This window comes from Saccopteryx bilineata, chromosome 4, assembly GCF_036850765.1.
Source record: "Saccopteryx bilineata isolate mSacBil1 chromosome 4, mSacBil1_pri_phased_curated, whole genome shotgun sequence".
Taxonomy (NCBI): domain Eukaryota; kingdom Metazoa; phylum Chordata; class Mammalia; order Chiroptera; family Emballonuridae; genus Saccopteryx; species Saccopteryx bilineata.
Genome location: NC_089493.1, coordinates 47,031,028 through 47,057,143, shown reverse-complemented (window position 1 = coordinate 47,057,143; position 26,116 = coordinate 47,031,028).

Here is a 26,116-nt window from a genome sequence, read left to right as displayed (position 1 = left end):
GGAATAAACATTACTATGGGCACTTAGAAAACGCTGTTGGTGCAGATGAACATTAAAAAAGAATAAGGAATGAGCCCTGGCCGGTTGGCTCAGCGGTAGAGCGTCGGCCTAGCGTGTGGAGGACCCGGGTTCGATTCCCGGCCAGGGCACACAGGAGAAGCGCCCATTTGCTTCTCCACCCCTCCGCTGCACCTTCCTCTCTGTCTCTCTCTTCCCCTCCCGCAGCCAAGGCTCCATTGGAGCAAAGATGGCCCGGGCGCTGGGGATGGCTCTGTGGCCTCTGCCTCAGGCGCTAGAGTGGCTTTGGTTGCAACATGGCGACGCCCAGGATGGGCAGAGCATCGCCCCCTGGTGGGCAGAGCGTCGCTCCTGGTGGGCGTGCCAGGTGGATCCCGGTCGGGCGCATGCGGGAGTCTGTCTGACTGTCTCTCCCTGTTTCCAGCTTCAGAAAAATGCAAAAAAAAAAAAGAATAAGAAATGTAAATTTGAGATTTCTACATTGGGTGGCTGCCCAGGTGCCCACCTTAGTGAGAACCCTGATTACAAGTGCCATTTTAACAACTGGTTCACTGAACTCAACACAAAATTCGATATCAGTTCTGCCAAACTGTGTGCACTGGCTGAATCTCACCACTGTATATATCTATACATTATAAATATTAATAGGTAGTGAATTATTTTTATATTTAGTAATATATATTAAGTTAGTAATATATATTAAATGATCAAAAATATATTACAGTGCCCTGGCCAGTGGCACAGTAGATAGAGCATTGTCCCAGAGCCCTGAGGCTGTTGGTTTGAGCCCGGTGTTGCTGGCTCCATCTGAGGGTGCCTTATTGACCCCCAAGATTGCTGGCTCGAACCCCGGTCAGGACATATACAAGAAGCAATCAATGGCACAACTAAGTAGAACAAGGAGTTGATGCTTCTCTTTCTCTCTCTCTCCCTTCCTCTCTCTAAAATATATATATTACAATAAATCTATTATATAATAATAGTATAATGTATTAAATTATATTAAAATAGAATAAAATTATATTAATAAATAAAATTAAAATGTTAATGTAAATATATTGATATATTTAATATATTAAAAACTAATACAAGCAGAGCACTTAAAAGAGAGCTAGGCATGTAGTATTAATAAATGTTGACTATTCTTTTTATTTTGTATCCCCGATGCTTCGTTCAATGCTTGACACTTCGATGTCTGGTTTATTCACTCATTCATTCAGCCATATATCAAACCACTTATTGACTTGTTAGACGTATATTGCTTCTTATCCACTCCTTTGGTTTCTATGAGGAAGGATTTTTCCAAAACACTTGGCCTCTTGCCACACTGCTTATTCTGCCCCTTGCAGGTGGAGTGGGTTACCTGGCTGGTGAGTCTGGGAAAGGCTCTTAAGGATGATGGTGGCGGCATAGCCTGGATCCCTTTTTCCTTTCCTCTTTTGAACACATATTCTGTTCTTCCTCTAGGAAGTGAGTTCTGTGATGAGCTGGGGGCTGATTGGAGAGAATGGAGGATATAGATCAAATGAGGGGCTGACACAGGTAGTCAGGGGCCAGATTTCTCATAAGACTAGCAGAGATGCCATTGGAGACCTTTGTCTTTTGAATGAGCTCTTTGGCTGCTCTGTGGAAAATGGGAGGTAGGAGAACATAAGGGATGTAGGTAAACCAGCAGGGGTCAAATCCAGAAGATTTATGGTCTCTGTGTGGATTGAAGTGACAGGACTATGAATAATATCTAGGAGGCAAACATAAAAACTTTGTGATGAATTGGATGTACGCAGTAAAAGAGACGGAAGTGTCCAACTCCTGTGTTTTCAGCTTGCATAGCTGAGCAAATGGGAAGCCCCACTTACTGATGTCAGGAGCGAAGAAAGATCAGATTTTTAAGAGAGAGAAGATGAGTTCAGTCCTTTGACATGTTGAGTTTGTGGTGCCTTTGGGACATCCAAGTGAATATGTTAAGAAGGCATTGGATATATGAATTTGGGGTACAGAGGAGAAAGCTGTACTGAAACTATGCATTTGTGAGTCACTGTACAATATGTACACTCTCTTTATATATAGTAATTAAAGTTTTACATATATATAAATTAAATTGACTCCCTTACTTTTTTACCCTCTCTATAAAGTTACATATATATATATAACAAAATTAAAATTATATGTAGTAATTAAAGACTAGGGTGTGATAGAATCACCTAAGGAAGGAAGTATAGACAGAAAAGAGAAAGTGGTCCAAGACTGAGCCATGGAGTTCAAGTAGAGGTCAGAAGAGCAACCCACAAAGAGACCAAAAGGAAGTAGCCATAGAGATGGGAAGAAAAACAGGAGAGTGTGGAAGCCAAGTGTTCAAAGAGAACTTGTGTTACACCGAACTGAAAATCTAACCCATGACTGTGCATCATTTATCCTGATTTGTATCCCGTTTTGCTTACTATCTATGCTGGAAAATACCTTGCCTTACATTCTGTGTGCTCACTAACTGCCAGTTTATTTATTTATTTCCTTTTTTGAGGAGTATTTATTTTTTATTAAATTTATTGGGGGTGACGTTGGTTAATAGGATTGTATAGGGTTTTTTTTTTACAGAGACAGAGAGAGAGTCAGATAGAGGGATAGACAGGGACAGACAGACAGGAACGGAGAGAGATGAGAAGCATCAATCATTAGTTTTTCGTTGTGCATTGTGACACCTTAGTTGTTCATTGATTGCTTTCTCATATGTGCCTTGACTGTGGGCCTTCAGCAGACCGAGTAACCCCTTGCTGGAGCCAGCGACCTTGGGTCCAAGCTGTTGAGCTTTTTGCTCAAACCAGATGAGCCCGCGCTCAATCTGGCGACCTCGGGGTCTCGAACCTGGGTTCTTGGCATCCCAGTCCGACACTCTATCCACTGTGCCACTGCCTGGTAAAGCGGATTGTATAGGTTTTAAGTGTAGATTTCTATGATACATCATCTGTATATTGCATTGTATGCCCATCACTCAAAGTCAAACTATTTTCCGTCACCATGTCTCTGTCCCCTGTTTATTTATTTATTTAGCATCACTTCCTCCACTTTGGGGGAGAGGTGGACTCCGGAGGCTTATGGGCAGGGCTTCTTGGTGGCAAATAATAGACGAAAAACAAGCATACTCCAAAGCTCTGGACGCCCATGGTCTGCACCAAACGAATGGGCAGGAATGGGGAGAGAAAATTATCAGAGATTTGGTTTTGCATTTAAGAGTTTAAGTTTTATTAGCTGAGGCTGCTCCAGATGCTCTTATAATGACAACAATGGAGTGCCTTCCGCTGCACATATCCCTATGTGCATGGAGTCCATGACCAGAACAGCAGGCTGTCATTGGGGGGAAGACAGTAACAATGAGGCAGTGTTACAGTGCGACAGAGGCCTGAGTGAGGGGGCAGGTAAAATGACATCTACTCATCCTTTCTCAAAATGTCTGGAGGAGTCTTGCTACGAATGTGAATAAGAGTTGGGCCCAGCCCCCCCTTCTTCCTTTTGTTCATTTTTTTGACTAAAGATTTTTTGGATTTGGGAGGTGGTAAAAGTGTCAACACCAACACTCTCTTCTGTATTCATTAAAACAAGAATTGTAAAAACAGGTGGTACAATTAGTTATAAGCTTCCTGAGAGCCGAAACTTTGCTCTGCTCCGTGTTATAAGCACAACACCTGATGCAAAGTAGAGGCTTAATAAATATGTGCTCTGTGAATGAATGATTGAATGAATGAACAGATGAACAGAGAGGTTATCTTCACTGGTTATTATCCAAACAGGGAAATCTACTATCATCTCAGACAGAGCCACTGAAATAGGGCCCCCTGCCAGCAACACGACTGTGACATGTCATGAAGGGCTTGTTAAAGCCAGCGGGATCCTCTCCCCTCTGCCTCCTGTTTGCCCAAGCTGTGCAGATGGCAGAACCCGACTCACTCCTGCATCCATGTCACACCAGCTAATGAGAAGACAGGACACAAAGCACAGGGAGGGAAGAACCAGGATAATAAGCCTTGGACTCAGTAGAGGGTCAGTAAACATTTTCAACTCACTGATGACCGTTCGAACACTATCGATGTATTCAGGTCTGTGAGGCCTGATGTGACATCATGAATTAGTTAAGGTCACCGTGGTGACCTGCTCTGCTCAGCTCTTTCGGCGGCTCTGCTCCGAAAGCTTCAGAGGACTAAGACATTCCTGAAAACTGGAAAAAGGCCAGAGTAATGTCTTTTTGAATGAAAAATGGAAGGGATGACCTTGAAAAGTATTAAGCTTGCAGCAAGGCCCTGAGAAGTAGTGCCATAAATCAGCAAAATATCAATTTAGAAATACTGAGAAGAGAACAAAGCATAAGGTACAGTTTTCTAATAAATGATTCCTGTCTGACTCATCTAATTTCCTTCTAGGCAGAGAGTTAAGTCTGGTTGAAGGGAAGGGAGCAATAAATTAAGCAATTTTTTAACTTATCAAAATTTTTCATTTTGCCTTGTATAACAATTTAAAATGGGAAAAACATATTCTAGGTAGATATATTGGTAGGAGGATTAAACTCTTAAGAAGAAGCATTGTTAACAGTATAACAAATGTGTTTCAAAGGGGCTTCAAAGGGGCCATGTAGATACTGGCTCTACATTCATTCATGAAAGACATATTTATTGGACACTTACTATTTTGCAGGCATTGTTCTAGATGCTGGGGCTATAATACTGAACAGAACAGACTAAGATCCTTGCCCCATGGAGCTTACCTTGTAGAGAGAGAAGAAAAATGTACATATGGTATGTTAGGTAACAGCAAGAGCTAAGAAGAAAAAGAAGAAGGGAGATAAAAGATGTGCAGTGAGGAGTTACAGTTTTAGAATGGCTATTGGAAGGCCATATGAGAAGGCGATATTTGTGCAGAGATTTAAATAAGATGAGAGAGAAAATCATGCAGATACTGGGGAAGAGCATTTTAGATGTGAAAAGAGCACAAGGCCCTGAGGCAGAAACCTACTCGATACTTTGCATTGCTTCCCCAGTGGAGTGAGCAGGAGTTGAACCCAGAGAGGTTGCAGGGGCTGGATCAGGACAATGTGCAGGTCTCAGCAGTGACTACTGGTGGTTCCGAGCTGGGGAAGCTCTTTGGAGGGAACACTCCATCACCTAAGTATATGTAGGAGGCTGAATATCTTGAGCCTCAACCTTTGAGGTGGAAAGGACTCTTTCCTCACTTTCCTGGTTAAAGAGAGAGCAAATGCACTTTGAAAACTGGTTGTTCCTACTCAGGACTTGGACCATAAGGGAAAGAATCAAAACCCCAGGCAAAGAATCAAAACCCCAGGCGCAAGCACAGTAGCACTGAGAACCGGCGGCAGTGTCCACTGTGCAGTGCCAACAGCAGTGCCCTGCCCAGTGGTGTTACCATGGATATGTCTTCCCAGCCAGCCTTCCTTAAGTGCCAGCTCCTGTGCTGAGTCTAGTTCTCAAACCTACCTTTCTTTTGCAATCTACTTGATAAACTGGATTGCTTCTTGTACTTTGGAACTGAAGACACTGACTGATAATCACAGCACTCAGGATTATAATTCAACTCATTCTTTATCAGCTAAAATACTGATTAGTGAAAAGAAGACAGACATACAGAGAGAAAACTAGTACTAGATTTATTACAAATGCTCAGAACTGGGATTTATAGCGGATCACCAGCTAACATAAAACAGGTCATAATCCCAAAGATGGCTGCAATGATACCTCCTGTCCCACATGCTTGTTTTGCATTGTGACCTTGCCACTACCCCAACAAGAGGTAGAGATGTTTCCACTCTACTGGAATCTGCCCTGGCTCTGTGACCTGTTTTGACTAATAAAATGTGACAGCAATGACATGTAATTTCCAAGGACGAGTCTCCATCGTGGAAGAAGTCCCACCATTGTGTTGGAGAGAGACCTAGAGGAGAGACCCTTGGAGACACCTTGGACACTCAGCCCTGGCCAAACTCACAGCTAAATGCAATCCCATAAGTGGGCCCAGCTAGTGTCATATAAAGTGGAAGGGCAACAGAGTTGAACCAAACCCAAATTCCTGATCCACAGAACCAAGAGCAAATAAAATGGCTCTTGTGTTAACCATTAAATTTGGGGGCTGTTTGTTACACAGCAATGGATAACTGAAACATAAAAATATTTTCACAATACAAAATTTTAATTAATCACTTAATTGCATGAGGTTTCAGTCAGAAGGTTTGCAAAGTGTGTGTGTGTGTATGTTTCTATGTTTGGGGAAGGTCAAAGAGATGTCTGGGAAAATTGAAGGAGGAGAAACAAAGAAAAGAAAAGCAGTCAATAGAAAGAGCTCACCTTTCCCTTAGGATAAGTTGAGCAATCATCCTCCTTTAGGGAAGACAATCCTTCTCTTTTCTTTTTTTTTCTTTCTTTCTTTCTTTTTTTTTTTTTTCCTGTATTTTTCCGAAGCCGGAAACGGGGAGAGACAGTCAGACAGACTCCCGCATGCGCCCGACCGGGATCCACCCGGCATGCCCACCAGGGGGCGATGCTCTGCCCACCAGGGGGCGATGCTCTGCCCCTCCCGGGCGTCGCTCTGTCGCGACCAGAGCCACTCTAGCGCCTGGGGCAGAGGCCGAGGAGCCATCCCCAGCGCCCGGGCCATCTTTGCTCCAGTGGAGCCTCGGCTGCGGGAGGGGAAGAGAGAGACAGAGAGGAAGGAGAGGGGGAGGGGTGGAGAAGCAGATGGGTGCTTCTCCTGTGTGCTCTGGCCGGGAATCAAACCCGGGACTTCTGCACGCCAGGCCGATGCTCTACCACTGAGCCAACCAGCCAGGGCCTCTTTCTTTTTTTTTTTTTTACAGAGACAGAGAGAGAAATAGATAGGGACAGACAGACAGGAACAGAGAGAGATGAGAAGCATCAATCATTAGTTTTTCGTTGCAACAACTTAGTTGTTCATTGATTGCTTTCTCATATGTGCTTTGACTATGGGCCTTCAGCAGACCAAGTAACCCCTTGCTCGAGCCAGCAACCTTGGGTTCAAGCGGGTGAGCTTTTGCTCAAACCAGATGAGCCCTGAGCTCAAGCTGGCGACCTCAGAGTCTTGAACCTGGGTCCTCCACATCCTAGTTTGACGCTCTATCCACTGCGCCACCGCCTGGTCAGGCAAGACAGTCCTTCTTTTATAAGTTCCATCCTCCCTTGAAAAGTGTCCTCCTACATGTCCTTCTTTTTGATATTAGAAGACTAATCTGTAAATGTCCATATTCGATCGATGCAGAGTCGATCCATTGTGTGTGATGTGATGTATCTGTATCTAAATGAGTACTTTTTTCTTACAATTATTATTAAAAATTAATAGGTATGTAAGCATAATTACAATATAAAATATTACAAATGTTTTATTATGTATTTATCATATTATAGTGTATTATTGTTACAATGAATAAAATGTTTCTTTTATTTACAATATATATTTTTTCAATTTACTTTTGTCCTTTTCATTGTAAAAAAGTTGGTCACCTTACTTAGGACCATATATGAACTTAAGAAGCACTAGAAAAATGTTTATTAAACTGACTTATGTTTTACTATTGATCATCCAACATCATCCACCAAACACTCCATTTTTCAGTGTAGAAATTGGTAGAAACATGATTTTGCCAGTTTTGCTCACTTATGTATCCCAAGTGAATAGAACTGGGCCTGTCTTCCCTCCTCCGCTCTCTTTTTCTCAAATCAATAGAGAAAAATTATTTTTAACTTTTATTTATTGATTTGAGAAAGAGAGGAAGGGGGAGAGAGAGAGACAGGAATGTTAGTCTGTTCCTGTATGTGTCCTGAACAGGGATCGAACCGGCAAACCTCTCTTTGGAGTGACACTCTAACCAACCGAGCAATTCGTCCAGGGCTATCAATGGAAAATATGTTTTAAAAGGATTAGGAAAGCTAAAGCTCAAATAAAGCCAAGGTTTGTGAAAACTATTCATAAACTTTTATTCTTCAGCAATGGTTAGCTTCCTCTAATTTAGACCTCCAATTTTACACTTCATTCTTTGGGTTTATTTTTTTTAAATCAGAACAAGATTTTCAATTGGAAAATATCAAATAAACATGGAGAGAGATAAAGGAGAGCATCTCACTGCTTGAAATGACTTCAGGTCCCTCGGCCCCGCAAACAAGGTTTGGCAGTGGCCTCAGTGAGCATCCCCAGTTGGTTCTGCCTTAGAGGGCTCAGGGGTCCAGCTTTCCTGATGGGAGATGCATCTGGTCTTACAGGTTTGGTCGTGAGCCCAGACATTGTTTAGGCTGAGCAGCTTTTTAAGACCTCATCAACCCCCATCCCCTTTGCGGAAATGAGCCCTAACAAGCTTTTAGTATATTCTAGTAGTATTTTATTGGTCTTTTCCAACCCATCACAGCCCTCCAACAGATGTAGCATGTGCAATGCCTGAGGGTTTTCTTTGCTAGGCAACCCTGCCAACCAGCCACAGAGAAGTGGGCAGCCAGATGCTATTTCCCCATAGCCAAATGAAACACCAGCCTCTACAGCAGCATGCAGAATCCCACACGTGTCTGTTCTGTACTGGGGAGCAGACAGGGAACCCCCAATGGACCTCTCAGACCGTGGAATGAGCAGGATCTGGACACTGATGCAGAATGCCTTCCTTGGATGCTCTGGATGTGGCCACATGGGCTGAACCCTGCCCCTTTTGTAAACCTCTACTGAATACAATGTATCAGCATCCCAAATAATATTGAAAGTATTACTGATCATCAAAAGTACCAAAATGATTGAGCTTTTTCTCAAGGGGAACCCGGGAGTACTGCTTTGTCCAAATGGCCTTGGCAGAAACTGCAAAGTTTACACATATGCTGCCTGCTCCATTGAAATGAACTCATACTCTGCTATATCGTCCAACATTCTTATGGATAAATGCCCAGAAATGAACTCATAAAATTAAATAACTTTTCCAGAGCATTGATCTATGGTCTAACCTTAATTTATCCTTTAGTAAATGTCATGTGTTGATTGGCCCTCAGATGAAAAGTTTTTTGAAATAAAGTATAAAGGAAAAATGTTAAAAGAATTACGCATTGAATCATATAACGTTATGCCAAGATTAGATATGCAGCCTGACCAGGCGGTGGCACAATGGAAAGAGTATCAGACTGGGACGCAGAGGCCCCAGGTTTGAAACCCTAAGGTAGCTGGCTTGAGCACAGGCCCATCTGATTTGAGCAAGGCTCATCAACTTGAGCCCAAGGTCGCTGGCTTAAGCCAAAGGTCACTCAGTCTGCTGTAGCCCCTCAGTCAAGGCATATATGATAAAGTAATCAATGAACAACTAAGGTGCCACAACAAAGAATTGATACTTCTCATCTCTTTCCCTTCCTGTCTGTCTGTCCCTAACTGTTCCTCTCTCTGTCTCTGTCACAAAAAGAAAGAAAGAAGAGGATTAGGTGTGCATCACTGTAAGCATTATTTGCAAAAAAAAAAAAAAAAAAAAAAAAAAAAAAAGAGGAGTAGCCCAAATGTCTATTAATAAACGTTTGGTTAAAGAAATGATGATGTAGCCACATACTGGAATACTATGCAGCTGTAGAAAAGAATGAGGAAGCATATTATACACAGGTAAGGAAAGAGTTCCAAAATGTGTTAAGTTCAAAAAACAAAACAAAACAAAAAAAAAAACAAAACCAAAGTTCAAAAAAAGTATATCATGCTTTAGTAAAGAAGGGAGAAATATAAGAATATATATTTGCAAGTTACTTTTAGGTACATGAAATAATTCTAGACCTAAGTATATAGTAAGAGAGTGGTTAAGTATGGAGGGTAGGAATTGAGTTAATGGAGACATGGGTTGGGGTAGTGGGAAACATTTCACAATGGAACTTTTTATACATTTTGGTTTTGATCCTTGAACATGTTTTACCTATCCAAGAAACTAAGTTAAAAAAGATGAAATGCATATAATGGTAAAACTTCAGTAATTCAGGTACCACTCCTTGGGAATTTGTGGTGCATTGAACATGTTAAAGGCAGGGTAATGAGTTATCTTTTCATTTCACAGGGACGGAATGATGTCTCTGGCTCTTGGGGAGGAGTGAATAAGAAGGGAGAAAGGACATGCTTCAATCTTCATCCCAGCCTTACTCAAAGGGAGGGCATGCAATGTGTAGAATCAGAGCCAAGATTCTCTGGGCTTGAAGGGGGTGTGGGGGGCGTGGGGAGGAAATGGGAATGATAATGTGGAGAGGTGGTAGAGACTAGATTATGAAGGGCTTTGAATGCCAGGCTAAGGACTTGAATTCTGACCTAAAGGCTAAGGGGAGATTTACACATTAGGTTCGGGTTGTAGGGAGAGGTGAATCTGGAGATGCCAACAAGTTCAGGATATTGCTTAAGAGGGAGATGTAATACTTTGTGAATTACTGCTTGTGATTGTTATCGATTGCCCTAAAATGTACTGCTTTGATAGGTTCTGGTAGTATGTGCAATATTTGTTACTGTTACTCTGAGAGTGAAGACAAAGCAATATTGTTTTATTCAGTGTTAACAGGAAACAGATGGCACACTCAAAGTAGGAGGATTCCAGGAGGGCTTATTTACAAAGTGTGGGCATAGAGTCACTGCAAAGAATGCTGCAATAACCTGGGTTTCCCAGCAGCCTGGCCGACAGACAGCACATGCCTAGGCTGGTTATGGACGGAATGTTTGCTTCCCCCCAAGTTCAGATGTGAAGCCCTAATTCCTAACGTAATGGTATTAGGAGGTGGGGCCTTTGGGAGGTAATTAGGTTTAGTTCAGGTCATGCAGGGTCCTCATGTTGGGATTAGTGCCCTTAGGAGAAAGGAACAGAGAAAGCCCTCTCTTTCTTTCTCTCTGTCTCCCTCTCCCCCACGGGAAGACATGGCAAGGCAGCCATCTGCAAGACAGGAGGAGGGCTCTCACCAGAGCCCAACCATGCTGCTGCGCTGACCTTGGACTTTCCAACTTTCGGAACTGTCATAAATGTCTGTTAAGCCCCACTGTCTATGAGGGTTAGCGATGGCAGCTCGAGCTGACTGAGCTGGGCTGACTAAGAAAAGGCCCACATGGACTAGGGCAGGGAACTGCTACTTGAGTCCAGGAGTGAGACAGTCATGCAAAACAGATGGAGAGGAGCAGCAGATTTCTGTTGGAACCTTCCAGGGCACAAACCAGCATAAGAAATATCCCGGCCTTCCTTCTCTTCCCTTCCTCTTACCTCCCAGACACTCAGTGGGCTAAGAGGCCCAGAAAGTCAATGTTTGGGGGTGATAGCAGGGTACAGAAGGATAGGGTAGGGGTCGAAAGGGGCAAATGATAGCTGCCTAGCACTAGCGTTATAATGAAATTTCCCTCATCTCCTCCTTTCTTGTGTGTCTCTTCCTTCCTCCCAAAAAGTAAAAGAGAAGAATTTTTCTAGGAAGTTATGAGTTAGAAAAGGCTTACTACCATAACAAACTGACTCTAAAATGTAAAATGGCTCAGGTATTTAGAGTTTATTTCTTGTTCACAGAACAGTACTAGGTAAACTACGGATCATTAGGGTGGTCCCTCATGTAGTTATGTGAGCACATGGGCTGATGAAGGCTCTGTTGTCCTTAACTGGTGGCTTCTAAGGTTGCCCTGGTGGTCATCTGTATTTCAGCCAGCTGCAAGGGACAAAAAAGCAAGAAGGATCAAGCATAGGAAGTTTTAATGGGCAGGTCTGGCAGTGGCACATGTCACTTCAGCTCACTCTATTGGATAGGACTCAGTCACATGGCCATTCCTATCTGTAAGGGAGGCTGGGGCATGTGGTCTAGCCATGTGCCCAGAAAAAACAGGAGAACATGGTAAGGAAGCAGCTAGCATTTCTACCATCTTAAGGAAATAATGTCTTTTAGCAAAATTGGATTTTACTAAGTAGTAAACTAAACTCTAAATGGTTTATGATGATTTTTTCTATTTTGTAACAGAGGCAGACAGAGAGACAGAGAGAGGGACAGACAGGGGCACACAGACAGGAAGGGAGAAAAATGAGAAGCATCAATTCTTTGTTGTGGCACCTTAGTTGTTCATTGATTGCTTTCTCATATGTGCCTTGACCGGGGGTGGGGGGTTGGGGAGGAGGATACAGCAGAGTGACAGACCCCTTGCTTAAGCCAGCGACCATGGAGCTATGTCTGTGACCCCACGTTCAAGCCAGTGACCCCATGTTCAAGCTGGTGGACCCACGCTCAAGCCAGGGATCTTGGGGTTTCAAACCTGGGTCTTCTGTGTCCCAGTCTGACACTCTATCCACTGCACCACTGCCTGGTCAGGTGGTTTTATGATGTTTATGTCTAGCTCCTAACAGTGAAAATTGCAAAGTATAGCATAATGTGTGAACTAATCACTAAAGATCCGAATTAATCAAGAATGTTAAATTTTAATTTCAAAATATATAGCTCTTTTATTTTACTTTTCTTAATGAGAAACCTCTCCCTGCTTTTAATTTACACCTTTGTTGGTTGGCCCTCCTGCAACATATGGGAATGGCCCAATCAGGTCTTTGAAAGTTGCTAAGAGAATATCAGGAGCAGACACTTCCAAGAATGACAGAAGTTGATCATGTAAGAAGAGTCTGTTTGGATGGCCTGGCACTATAGTGATAGTACTGTAATCTATCCCACCATGGATGTGTTAACACAGCTGATCCTCTCTATCATTTTTACTGTCTAAGCTGTCCTCTTAAAGCTCACTGACGCTCTCCCACGTGGCAGGAAGTCACTCCTTTCTGGTGGGCGGCTGTGTGCCATTACTGTGCTCTTCATGGTGAGTCACACACACATACTCAGTCACACGTCTATCGCATCTTGAGAGCAGATTCCCTGCCTTATTGTTTTTATCCTTAGCCTCTCATGCGTTACAGTAAGGCTCATGCAGGCAATATATTAAAGTGAAAGAAAGAATAAATAAATATCAATGAGTGCAGTTTTCTTTTAGGTCTCTGAAGATGCTTATTGACTGATACAATAATTATTAACTTTACAAGAAATATTCAGAGTAATGCAAAACAAGAGCCTACAACCAAGACTTCTTTATCTAGCAAGATTATCTTTTAAAATTGAAGGAGAAATAAAAAGCTTCCCAGACAGCCTGACCGGGCAGTGGCGCAGTGGATAGAGCATTGAACTGGGATGCGGAAGACCCAGGTTCGAGACCCCAAGGTCGCCAGCTTGAGCGAGGGCTCATCTGGTTTGAGCAAAAGTCACCAGCTTGAGCTCAAGGTCGCTGGCTCAAGCAAGGGGTTACTTAGTCTGCTGAAGGCCTGCGGTCAAGGCACATATGAGAAGGCAATCAATAAACAATTAAGGTGTTGCAATGCACAACGAAAAACTAATGATTGATACTTCTCATCTCTCTGTTCCTGTTTGTCCCTGTCTATCCCTCTCTCTGACTCTCTCTTTGTCTCTGTAAAAAATTAAAAAACAAAAAAAAAATAAAAATTTTAAAAAGCTTCCCAGACAAAACAAACTCAAGGAATTTATTACAACCAAACCAGTACTGCAGGAAATGTTAAGGGGCTTGCTATAAAAAGAGAAAAGGAAAAAAGAAATCAAGAAAAAGAGGATTATAGATTTAAAGAATAAAATGACAATGAACAACTACATATCAATAATAACCTTAAATGTAAGTGGATTAAATGTTCCAATTAAAAGACATAGAGTAGCTGTGTGGATAAGAAAACAGGACCCGGCCCTGGCCAGTTGGCTCAGCGGTAGAGCGTCGGCCTGGCGTGTGGGGGACCCGGGTTTGATTCCCAGCCAGGGCACACAGGAGAAGCGCCCATTTGCTTCTCAACCCCCCCTCTTTCCTCTCTGTCTCTCTCTTCCCCTCCCGCAGCCAAGGCTCCATTGGAGCAAAGATGGCCCGGGCACTGGGGATGGCTCCTTGGCCTCTGCCCCAGGTGCTAGAGTGACTCTGGTCTCAGCAGAGCGACCCCCTGGAAGGGCAGAGCGTCGCCCCTGGTGGGCGTGCGTGCTGGGTGGATACCGGTCGGGCGCATGCAGGAGTCTGTCTGACTGTCTCTCACCGTTTCCAGCTTCAAAAAAAAAAAAAAAAACAAAAACCAGGACCCATACAATATGCTGTCTACAAGAGACCCACCTCAGAACAAAAGATACACATAGACTGATGGTAAGAGGATGGAAAAAATATGTCATGCAAACAGAAAGGGAAAAAAAGCTGGAGTAGCAATACTAATATCTGACAAAATAAACTTTAAAACAAAGGCTATATAGTAAGAGATAAAGAAGGTCACTACATAATGATAAAAGGAGCATTACAAAAGGAAGATATAACTATTATAAATATATATGCATCTAATATAGGAGCACCTAAATATAAATTATATAAAACAGATTTTGATGGACAAACAGGGCAAGATCAACAGCAATACTATAATAGTAGAGGATTTTAATACCCCACTAACATCAATGGATAGAACCTCCAGACAGAAAATTAACAAAGAAACAGCGGCCTTAAAGGACACACTAGATCAACTGGATTTAATAGATATCTTCAGAACCTTTCACCCCAAAGCAGCAGAATATACATTCTTTTCAAGTGCTCATGGTACCTTCTCTAGGATAGACCACATGTTAGGACACAAAAGAAATCTTAATGAATTTAAGAAGATTGAAATCATATCAAGCATCTTCTCTGATCACAACAGCATGAAACTAGAAATCAACTACAATAGAAAAAGTGAAAAACATTCAAACACTTGGAGACTAAATAGCATGCTATTAAATAATGAATGGGTTAACAGTGAGATCAAGGAAGAAATAAAAAACTTCCTTGAAACAAATGAAAATGAACATACAACAACTCAAAATTTATGGGACACAGCAAAAGCAGTTCTGAGAGGGTAGTTCATAGCATTACAGGCATACCTGAAGAAGCAAGAAAAAGCTCAAATTAATAATTTAACCCTGCACCTAAAAGAACTGAAAAAAAAAATAAGTAAAGCCCAGAGGAAGTAGAAGGAAGAAAATAAAAGGATCAGAGCAAAAATAAATGACATAGAGGCAACCACCCTCCCACACACACAAAAATATAGAAGATCAATAAAACCAAGAGCTGGTTCTTTGAAAAGGTAAACAAAATTGATGAACCTTTAACCAGAATCACCAAGAAAAAAAGAGAGAGGGCTCAAATAAATAAAATTAGAAATGGGAGTGGAGAAGTAACAACTGACAGCAGAAATTCAAAGAATTGTAAGAAAATACTATGAAGAACTGTATGCCAAAAAATTGGACAACCTAGATGAAATGGATAAATTCCTTGAAACATATAATCATTCAAAAATCAATCTAGAAGAATCAGGAAACCTAAACAGACCTATTACAACAAAAGAGATGGAAACAGTTATCAAAAAGCTCCCAACAAACAAAAGCCCTGGGCCAGATGGCTTCACAGGCAAATTCTACCAAATACTCAAAGAACTAACTTCTATCCTTCTCAAGCTATTTCAAAAAATTCAAGAGGAGGAAAAACTTCCAAACTCCTTTTTTGAAGTGAACACATCATTCCAAAACCAGGCAAAGTCACCACAAAGAAAGAAAACTATAGGCCTATATCCCTGATGAACTTAGATCAGGGGTCGGGAATCTTTTTGGCTGAGAGAGCAATGAACACCACATATTTTAAAATGTAATTCCGTGAGAGCCATACAATGACCCGTGTATGTTACGCATTATCCAATAAAAATTTGGTGTTGTCCTGGAGGACATCTGTGATTGGCTCCATCCACCTATAACTATGAACATGAACGGTAGGAAATGAATGGATTGTAATACATGAGAATGTTTTATATTTTTAACATTATTATTTTATTAAAGATTTGTCTGTGAGCCAGATGCAGCCATCAAAAGAGCCACATCTGGCTCACGAGCCAAAGGTTCCTGACCCCTGACTTAGATGCTAAAATTCTCAACAAAATATTAGCAAATCGGATTTAGTAATACATGAAAAAAACCATACATCATGATCAAGTAGGATTTATTCTGGGGAGGCAAGGCTGGTACAATATTTGCAAATCAATCAACATGATTCATTATATAAACAAAAGGAAGGACAAAAACCACATGATAATATCAATAGATGCAGAAAAAGCATTTGATAAAATCCAGCATCCATTTATGATCAAAACTCTCAGCAAAGTGGGAATACAGGGAACATACCTCAACATGATAAAGGCCATCTATGAAAAACCCACAGCCAACATCATACTCAATGGGCAAGAATTAAAAGCAATCCCCTTAAGAACAGGAACAAGGCCGGGGTGCCCCCTTTCACCACTCTTATTCAACATAGTTCTGAAAGTTCTAGCTACAGTAATTAGACAAGAAGAAGAAATAAAAGGCATCCAAATTGGAAAAGAAGAAGTAAAACTTTCATTATTTTCTGATGACTTGATACTGTACATAGAAAACCCTAAAGTCTCAGTCAAAAAACTACTAGAACTGATAAATGAATTCAGCAAGGTGGCAGGATATAAAATCAATATTCAGAAATAAGGGGCATTTGTATACCTCAGCAATGAACTGTCTGAAAGAGAAATTAAGGAAACAATCCCCTTCACTATTGCAAAGACTGTTACTCAGAAAATTATAAAACACTGATAAAAGAAATCAAGGAAGATATAAACAAGTGGAAACATATACCGTGTTCATGGATAGGAAGAATAAACATCATTAAAATGTTTATACTGGTCCTGGCCAGTTAGCTCAGTGGTAGAGTGTCAGCCTGGCATGCAGGAGTCCCAGGTTCGATTCCTGGCCAGGGCACAGAGGAGAAGCACCCATCTGCTTCTCCACCCCTCCCCCTCTCCTTCCTCTCTGTCTCTCTCTTCCCCTCCCACAGCCTAGGCTCCATTGGAGCAAGGTTGGCCCGGGAGCTGAGGATGGCTCCATGGCCTCTCCCTCAGGTGCTAGAATGGCTCTGGTTGCAACAGAGCAACGCCCCAGATGGGCAGAGCATTGCCCCCTGGTGGGCATGCTGGGTGGATCCCGGTTGGGCACATGTGGAGTCTTTCTGACTGCCTCCCCGTTTCCAACTTCAGAAAAATACAAATAAAATAAAATAAAATAAAATGTTTATACTACCTAAAGCAATCTATAAATTCAATGCAATTCCTATTAAAATACAATGTCATACTTCAAAGATATAGAACAGATATTCCAAAAATGTATATGGAACCAAAAAAGAACAGGAATAGCCTCAGCAATCTTGAAAAAGAAAAATAAAGCGGGGGGTATCACACTTCCTGTTATCAAGTTATACTACAAGGCCATTGTACTTAGAATAGCTTGGTACTGGCATAAGAACAGGCATACAGATCAATGAAACAGAACAGAGAACCCAGAAATAAACCCACACCTTTATGGTCAACTGATATTTGACAAAGGAGGTAAGAGCATACAATGGAGTAAAGACAGTCTGTTTAACAAACGGTGCGGGAATATTGGACAAATATAAATACATGCAAAAAATGAAACTAGACCACCAACTTACACCATTCACAAAAATAAACTTAAAATGGATAAAATACTTGAATATAAGTCATGATACCATGATCATCTTGGAAGAAAACGTAGGCAGTAAGCTTTCCAACATCTCTTGCAGCAATATATTTGCTGATTTAACTCCACAGGCAAGTGAAATAAAGGACAGGATGAACAAATGGGACTGTATCAAACTAAAAAGTTTTTGCACAGCTAAAGACAACAAGAACAGAATAAAAGACAAACTACACAATGGGAGAACATATTCGCCAACACATCCGATAAGGGGTTAATAACCAAAATCTATAAAGAACTTGTAAAACGCAATTCCAGGAAAGTAAACAATCCAATCAAAAATTGGGCAAAAGAACTGAATAGACATTTCTCCAAAGAGGACATACAGATGGCCAATGGGCATATGAAAAAATGTTCAGCATCGCTAATCATTAGAGAAATGCAAATTAAAACCACAATGAGATACCACCTCACACCTGTCAGAATGGTGCTCATCAACAAAACAACACATAACAAGTGCTGGTGAGGATGTGGAGAAAAGGAAATTCTCCTGCACTTCTGGTGGGAATGCAGACTGGTGCAGCCACTGTGGAAAACAATATTGAGAGTTCTTAAAAAAATTAAAAATTGAACTGCCTTTTGACCCAGCTATCCCACTTCTAGGAATATATCCTAAGAATAACAAATCACTGATTCAAAAGAAGAAATGCATGTTTATTGCAGCATTGTTTACAATAGCCAAGATTCGGAAACAGCCCAAGTGTCCCATCAGTAGATGAGCGGATTAAAAAGCAGTGGTACATATACACAATGAAATACTTACTACACGGCATGAAAAAGAAGGAAATCTTACCCTCTGCGACAACATGGATAGACCTGGAGTCTATTATGCTAAGTGAAATAGCCAGGCAGAGAAAGATAAATATCATATGACCTCACTCATATGAGGAACCCAATGAACAATGTGAACTGAGGAACCGAAGAGAGGCAGAGAAGGAGTCAAAGAGGCCAGAGGGAAAGCGGTCAGAGGGAAAGGTGATGAGAAGGGGATCAAAGAAAGGAAAGACATTAGTGAAAGTATATACACATAACACAGAGAGATAGAGGGCAGGATAGTAAATCATGGAGGGAAGAGGGGAAGGTGGGGGGGAGGGGGCAAAGGGGGTATCAAGGAGAACCCGGAGGGTAGAGAGGGAGATATATTTGGAGGAACACTTGTAACTATGTAAACACAACAAATTAAAATCAATAAAAAAATTATTAACCTTAAACTTAACATTCACACGTATACTTGTTTCACCTTTCTATTTGGGGGGAAAAATAACCAAAAAAATAGATTGTTCTGGGGTCACTGTCTTTTTTAGGAAAATCTAGCTGTAAAAACCATTGTAGCATGCCTTCACTTTTATTTAACCGTATAGGTGCCGACATAGCCTAGCAATCCAAACAAAGTTACAACAAAGAAATTAAACAGGTAGAGGAAGACAGATTTGATTGGCAGACAGATTTTAGATGGTACTGATATAGCAAAGCACCAAATCTCACAACTGCTTGACAAACTGCTGTTAGTAATATCACTGTTCTTTTTTTAAAATATTTTAAAAATTGAGATATGATTGACATACAAAAAAAGCCATACATATTCAATTTTTACATCTTGCTGAGTTTGAAGGTAAGTAGACACTTATGAAAATGTCATAAATAATGGCATAAACTTAACCATTGCCTCTAAAAGTTTTCTCCCTCCTTTTTTTTTTTAATAATAAGAACATTTAATATAAGATCTCTTAAGTTTTGAAATATATGGTACAATATTGTTAACTATGTGCACTACATTTAGAGTAAATGTCTAGGACTTATTCATTTTGCATAATTGAACCCACGTACCCCTTTAACCAACATTCTCCCCCATCCGTTCTCCTAGTCTAGTAACCACCATTCTACTCTGTGCTTCAATCACTGCTCTTTGTATAAACAAATTAATAGTTTGATAGATGTTTGATTTTGATGAAGACATTTTTAGCTAAAAGATAACTTTTGTGTAACTGTGTGGGAATGACATTATGGTTTATAGAAGCAATAGAAATACCATGTTATTTTTACCTTCATTGGTGTTTGCATATGTTTAAGAAAAGAAAGGCACAAGAAAAAAACTCAAAAAACACAAAAGGGAACATACTTCAAAATGTCCCCCTCCCACCTCTGTTCCTCCATTCTAGGGCCCTTCACTAGAGGCATCAAGAGAATATATAGTCATGTACATCCTGAATTTAGAGAGAATTCTAAGTCTATACAAGAAAATTGTTCTTAAAAAGTTACATATATAGTTAGTGGTATTATTTTATAGTTTTTTAAAATTTTTATTTTATTTATTCATTTTAGAGAGGAGAGAGAGAGAGAGAGAGAAGGGGGGGAGGAGCTGGAAGCATCAACTCCCATATGTGCCTTGACCAGGCAAGCCCAGGGTTTCGAACCGGCGACCTCAGCATTTCCAGGTCGACGCTTTATCCACTGCGCCACCACAGGTCAGGCCTAGTGGTATTATTTTAAAGAGTTTTTATTTGGCATGTAGGATCATAAAAAATAATTTGAGCCATTCATTTTTTTTCTTTTTTTTTTTTGCATTTTTCTGAAGTGAGAAGTGGGGAGGCAGAGAGACAGACAGACTCCTACATGCACCCAATCGGGATCCATCCAGCAAGCCCACTAGGGGGCGATGCTCTTCTCATCTGGGCCACTGCTCCATTGCTACTGGAGCCATTCTAGCGCCTGAGGTGGAGGCCATGGAACCATCCTAGTGCTCGGGCCAACTTTGCTCCAATGGAGCCTTGGCTATGGGAAGGGAAGAGAGAGATAGAAAGAAAGGAGAGGGCCCTAGCGTGCGGGGGACCCGGGTTCGATTCCCGGCCAAGGCACATAGGAGAAGTGCCCATTTGCTTCTCCACCCCTCCGCCGCACCTTCCTCTCTGTCTCTCTCTTCCCCTCCCACAGCCAAGGCTCCATTGGAGCAAAGATGGCCTGGGCGCTGGGGATGGCTCCTTGGCCTCTGCCTCAGGTGCTAGAGTGGCTCTGGTCGCAACATGGTGACGCCCAGGATGGGCAGAGCATCGCCCCCTGGTGGGCAGAGCATCGCCCCTGGTGGGTGTGCCGGGTGGATCCCGGTCGGGCGCATGCGGGAGTCTGTCTGACTGTCTCTCCCTGTTTCCAGCTTCAGAAAAATGCAAAAAAAAAAAAAAAAAAAAAGGAGAGGGCGAAGGGTGGAGAAGCAGATGGGTGCTTCTCCTGTGTGCCCTGACTGGGAATTGAACCTGGGACTTACACATGTCGGGCTGATGCTCTACCACCGAACCAAATGGCCAGGGCTGAGCTATTCATTTTTATGCAGATCATGGAGCTGACCCTCCTTAATCACTTATACCCAGAGACCCGAGGGACAGGGTCTCAGAGAGGTGCTTACAAACTATTAATTTCCTAGGCCTGCCATAACAAATGGCCACAAACTGGGTGGTTTGAAACAAAAGAAATGTATCCTCTCATTGTGCTGGAGGCCAGAAGTCTGAAATCAAGGTGTTGGCAGGGTCGGGCTCCCTCTGAAGGATCAAGGGGAAAACCCTTCCTTTCCTCTTCCAACTTCCTGGCTTGCAGGAGTATAAAGATAACTTCTGCCTATCTTCACTTGGTCTTCTTTCCTCTCTGTGTCTCTCTGTTTCAAATCTCCCTCCTCTCTTATAAGGAGATCTGCATCTAGGGCTCATCCTAAACCCAGGATGATCTCATCTTGAGATCCTTAACTGCATCTGGGATGACCTTGTTTCCAAGTAAGGTCACATTCGCAGGTACTGGGGATTAGGACTTGGATACATCTTTTCTGGAGATGCAATTCAACCAACTGCAAATCCCCATGTGTAGAAAGGCCACCAATTCCTCCCTGGCCTGCCATCTGGCACTTAGGATTCCTGCAGATATTTGAGGGGCTGGGCAGGTGGATAGTTTGCTCTAGACATAAACTAGGTCTCCATCTGGTAGATATTGAGGACATGGGCTGGGCCCCTTTTCTGGGATTCTCTTCTCCCCTCTTCCTCCTCTCTCCCTACAAGAATTTTATTGAGTGCTTATTATATGCCAGTCATAATTCTAGGGTGCTAGTATTTAACTATAAGTAGAATGAAGTCCTACTTTTTTTTATCAAGCTAATATTCTAGTGGGAAGACAAATTATAAACAAATAAAACATAATGGCAGATAATAAAGGCTACAGAAACACCAGAAAGGGGAGAGAGAATGATGCTGTTTTAGACAAGAGGTCACGAGAAGCACCTCTGGTGAGCAGAGACCTGAACGAGAGAAGGAGCCAGCCAGGCAGTGATCTGTGCAAAAGGGAACAAGAGCACAGGTCTTGTGATTGATATAAAAAACATGTCTATGAATTCTTGATTCTCTTCACAAGGTGCAGCTTTACTCTCCTGCACTTGAGTGTGGGCTGAATTTGAAATAAATAGAATATGGCGGAACTGATGGAATATTACTTCTGAGGTTAGGTCTTTAAAAAGATTACAGCTCCCATTGTGGGTGTTCATTCCCTCTCAGATCACCCTCCCTGGAGGAAGCCAGCTACTGGAAGAGCTGCTCTATGCTTCACAGAGAGGCCCGTGGGGCAAGAAGCTGAGGGCAGTGTCTGGCCAGCAGCCAGGGAGGAGATGAGGTCCTCAGCCAAAAACCCGTGAGGGCCTGAGGCCTGCCAACAATCTCGGGGTGAGCTTAGCAGTGGACCCTACCCCAGCTGAGCCTTCAGATGAGGGTACAGCCATGGCTGAAAGCTGGACCACACCCTCCTCGGAGACCTTGAATCAGGACCACCCAGCCAACCCACTCCCTGGCTTTCTGACCCTCAAAAACTGTGAGAAATAACACAGTTTTGTTATTTCAAGTTGCTGAGTGTTGGGATAATTTGTTATGCAGCAGTGTATGATTTATTTAGGCCCTGAGGCTGCAACTTGCTTGCCAAGTTGGCGAAATAGCCAGGGGGCTCCATGTGGTTGACAGAAAGTGAGCAGGAGGAGCATTGGTAAATGCGGAGGGGAAGGGAGTGGGGGAGGGGACAGCTCACAGGGAGTCTCGTGAGCAACATTGAAGACCCTGGCCTCTAACACGAGTGGGGGAGGACCCAGATTGCAGAGTTTGGAGTAGAGGAATGACGCGATAGAAGGACAGGCTCGATGGGGCAGACAGTGCAGGGGAGTGCTGAATGTGGGAGACCAGTTGGAAGGCATTGTCGTGGGTGACTGCTCGGCTTATAGGAGAGAGCTTGGAAGAGAGAGACAGTAGTGACGGGGTCAGGTCCTGCTGGTGGGAAGAGTGGCAGGTTTCTTTTTTTTTTCTTTTTTCTTTTCTTTTTTTTTTTTTTTGCAGAGACAGAGAGTCAGAGAGAGGGATAGATAAGGACAGACAGACAGGAACGGAGAGAGATGAGAAGCATCAATCGTTAGTTTTTCGTTGCAACAACTTAGTTGTTCATTGATTGCTTTCTCATATGTGCCTTGACCGCGGGGCTACAGCAGACAGAGTAACCCCTTGCTCGAGCCAGCGACCTTGGGTCCAAGCTGGTGAGCTTTTGCTCAAACCTGCGCTCAAGCTGGTGACCTCAGGGTCTCGAACCTGGGTCCTTCTGCATCCCAGTCCGATGCTCTATTCACTGCGCCACCGCATGGTCAAGCAGAGTGGCAGGTTTCTAACGAGGCTGGCCTGCACGCTAGATCAGGACACTTCTGTGAACATGCAGGGGTCTCCAACTCGCGGCCCGCCGAACAATTTTATGCGGCCCGCAGACTAATCCACGGGCTTACTTAATTTTATCCAAAATATTTTGAACTTCGTGGATTAGTCTGCGGGCCGCACAAAATTGTCCGGCGGCTGCGAGTTTGAGACCCCTGATTCAGGGGAAAGATGAAGTAATAATATTGGTATCCAAAGCCCCTGGCAGCTCTCCTCTGTCGTTTTGGCTTCTTGTTCTCACACACGTTCGTTTTCCTCTCCTCCTTTCTACCTGCTAAAACCTCCTGCCAGTGAAGAAACTATGGGACTTGTCACCAGAAAGGTATAAATAAGTGATGAGACAAAAATCAATAGCATTCCTTTACACTAGCAATATGCAACCAGAAAATACCTAATAGAAAAATAAAGATATCTTTTACAGTAGCCACAAAAATCTATTAACAATAAATACAGTACGTGCAATAAAGAAAAAATTTAAACTATTACAGGCCATAAAAGAAGATCTGAATAAAGGGAGAGGTAGTCTATGCTCATGAATAGAATGGCTTAATATTATCATGCAGATCTTCTCAAAATTAATCTATACATTAAATTCAACTTCATTCAAAATGACAGCTTTTTTGTTTGTTGTTTTGAAACATAATTTAGCAATGTCTACTTTGAAAAGAAAAGGCAAAGAGATGTTTAAGATATACTACTGAGATTCCCGGCCAGGGCACATAGGAGAAGCGCCCATTTGCTTCTCCACCCCTTCGCCGCGCCTTCCTCTCTGTCTCTCTCTTCCCCTCCTGCAGCCAAGGCTCCATTGGAGCAAAGATGGCCCGGGTGCTGGGGATGGCTCTGTGGCCTCTGCCCCAGGCGCTAGAGTGGCTCTGGTCGCAACATGGCGACGCCCAGGATGGGCAGAGCATCGCCCCCTGGTGGGCAGAGCATCGCCCCCTGGTGGGCGTGCCGGGTGGATCCCGGTCGGGCGCATGCGGGAGTCTGTCTGACTGTCTCTCCCTGTTTCCAGCTTCAGAAAAATGCAAAAAAAAAAAAAAAAAAAAAAAAAAAAAAAAAAAAAAAAGAAAGATATACTACTGAGCCATGATCATTCAAATGTTATGGTACTGGTTCAAGAACAGACAAAATGGACTTGGAACAGAATAACAGATGGCTCAGAGACAGAGCCATGTTTAATTGGACCCTGGTTCCACATATACAGGTGAGAAGGATGGACTGTTTACTAGATGGGAAAACTGGCTTACTGTATTGAGAAAAATAGAACTAAATCCCCACCTACTGCATAAACAAATATTGGTTCCAAATGGGTTAAAGACCTCTTCAAAGCTATCATGATGCTAAAAAGAAAACATATAGATTGTTGTGACCCATGTGTAGAGAAGGATTTCTTAAAATGCAAAAAGCACAAACTGAGAGATGAAACAAGATTGGCTGGACGTCGCTGAGGTCGCCCTTTTTGCTTGCAGCTGCTGCTATGGCCTGCTGGGCCTCCAGGGTCACTCAGACAATTTCATTTGGGCCAATACAGTAACCCTCTGGAGTGGCCCACCCTGCCAATGGGTAAGTTTATCCCCAGAGACTCGGGCATCCCTTACTAATCCTTTGTCTGAGATAATGTGCAAATGGAATCTCATCTTTGTCACTTCGAGAGAACTATGAAAGCTGCCCCTTCCCAGCTACCCAGGCTTGGGGACATCGTACAAATCCAAGATCAGCCTCTATCTTATCCTTCTCTGGACTAATTTAAATCAATCCTCCGTGCTGGGCCTAAGGTGCAAAAACTCTTCTCTTTTGATCAGGAGAATAGTAAGGCCCCCTCAGCTCTTAGAATCAACACAAAAATTTAGCACATATAACACAGTAAGTAATCGAGGGGAAAATAAACCGCATTTCTGCCTGCCCTCCACCGTAGCAATGAGATCTGAACGTTCAGAGAAGTCTTGGCTCCACCCAACGACCCACTTATTTATTCAGGGTGCATTCTAATTTCAGTTTTTATACCTAGGGCACCCTGAAGGCCTTTGGGATGATTCTGAGATTTGGACACGAACACTGGCATGTTTCATGCCTGGCACTTATTCTTAAGTTGCAGGTACTATATTGAGATGTTGGATAAGGAGAGCCCAACCCCTGCCACAAGCTCCCCACAGCCCGGGGTGGATGACTCACACATAAGGAGACAAATACGGCAGCAGTGGTGAGTCTAAGGAGGCATGTACCAATGAGGTGTCACGGGATGCCCCTGCTTCCTGGACCGTGACAGTTACTACTACAAGGCTGATCTTGCCCGTGCACTTGGTCTGTTTTGAAGCTAACCATGCTTTTTGTTAGTTTAAAATTCTAGATGAACTAGTAGAGTTCATGAGAGTAATTAGAACTAGTACTAGTCAACTGTGAACGTCTTCAAAAACAAGTGGTTGTGACCAACTCAACGGAACAGTTACCAAGGAAGCTAAAATAATGAAAAGACAAACTACATCTTCGACTGAACTAGGCAACATCTTTAATTTTGTACTAATTAGGAAGTTTATGACTGCAGGTAACAGCAAGTCTGATCAGGCTGACTTCATGAGGAAGTGTAGTAACTCATAGACTAGGAACTCCAACACAGGGCAGGGTCAACAGTAGCACCCATCACCACGCTTCTTCTGCCTCTCTTCGCTGTTGTCCATACTCCTGAAGGCTGGTCCCCCTGGGGTTCCTAATGTGGCTGCCCATAGCAGTTTTGGCTACACAATTCTTTTCCACATCTACTAGGTG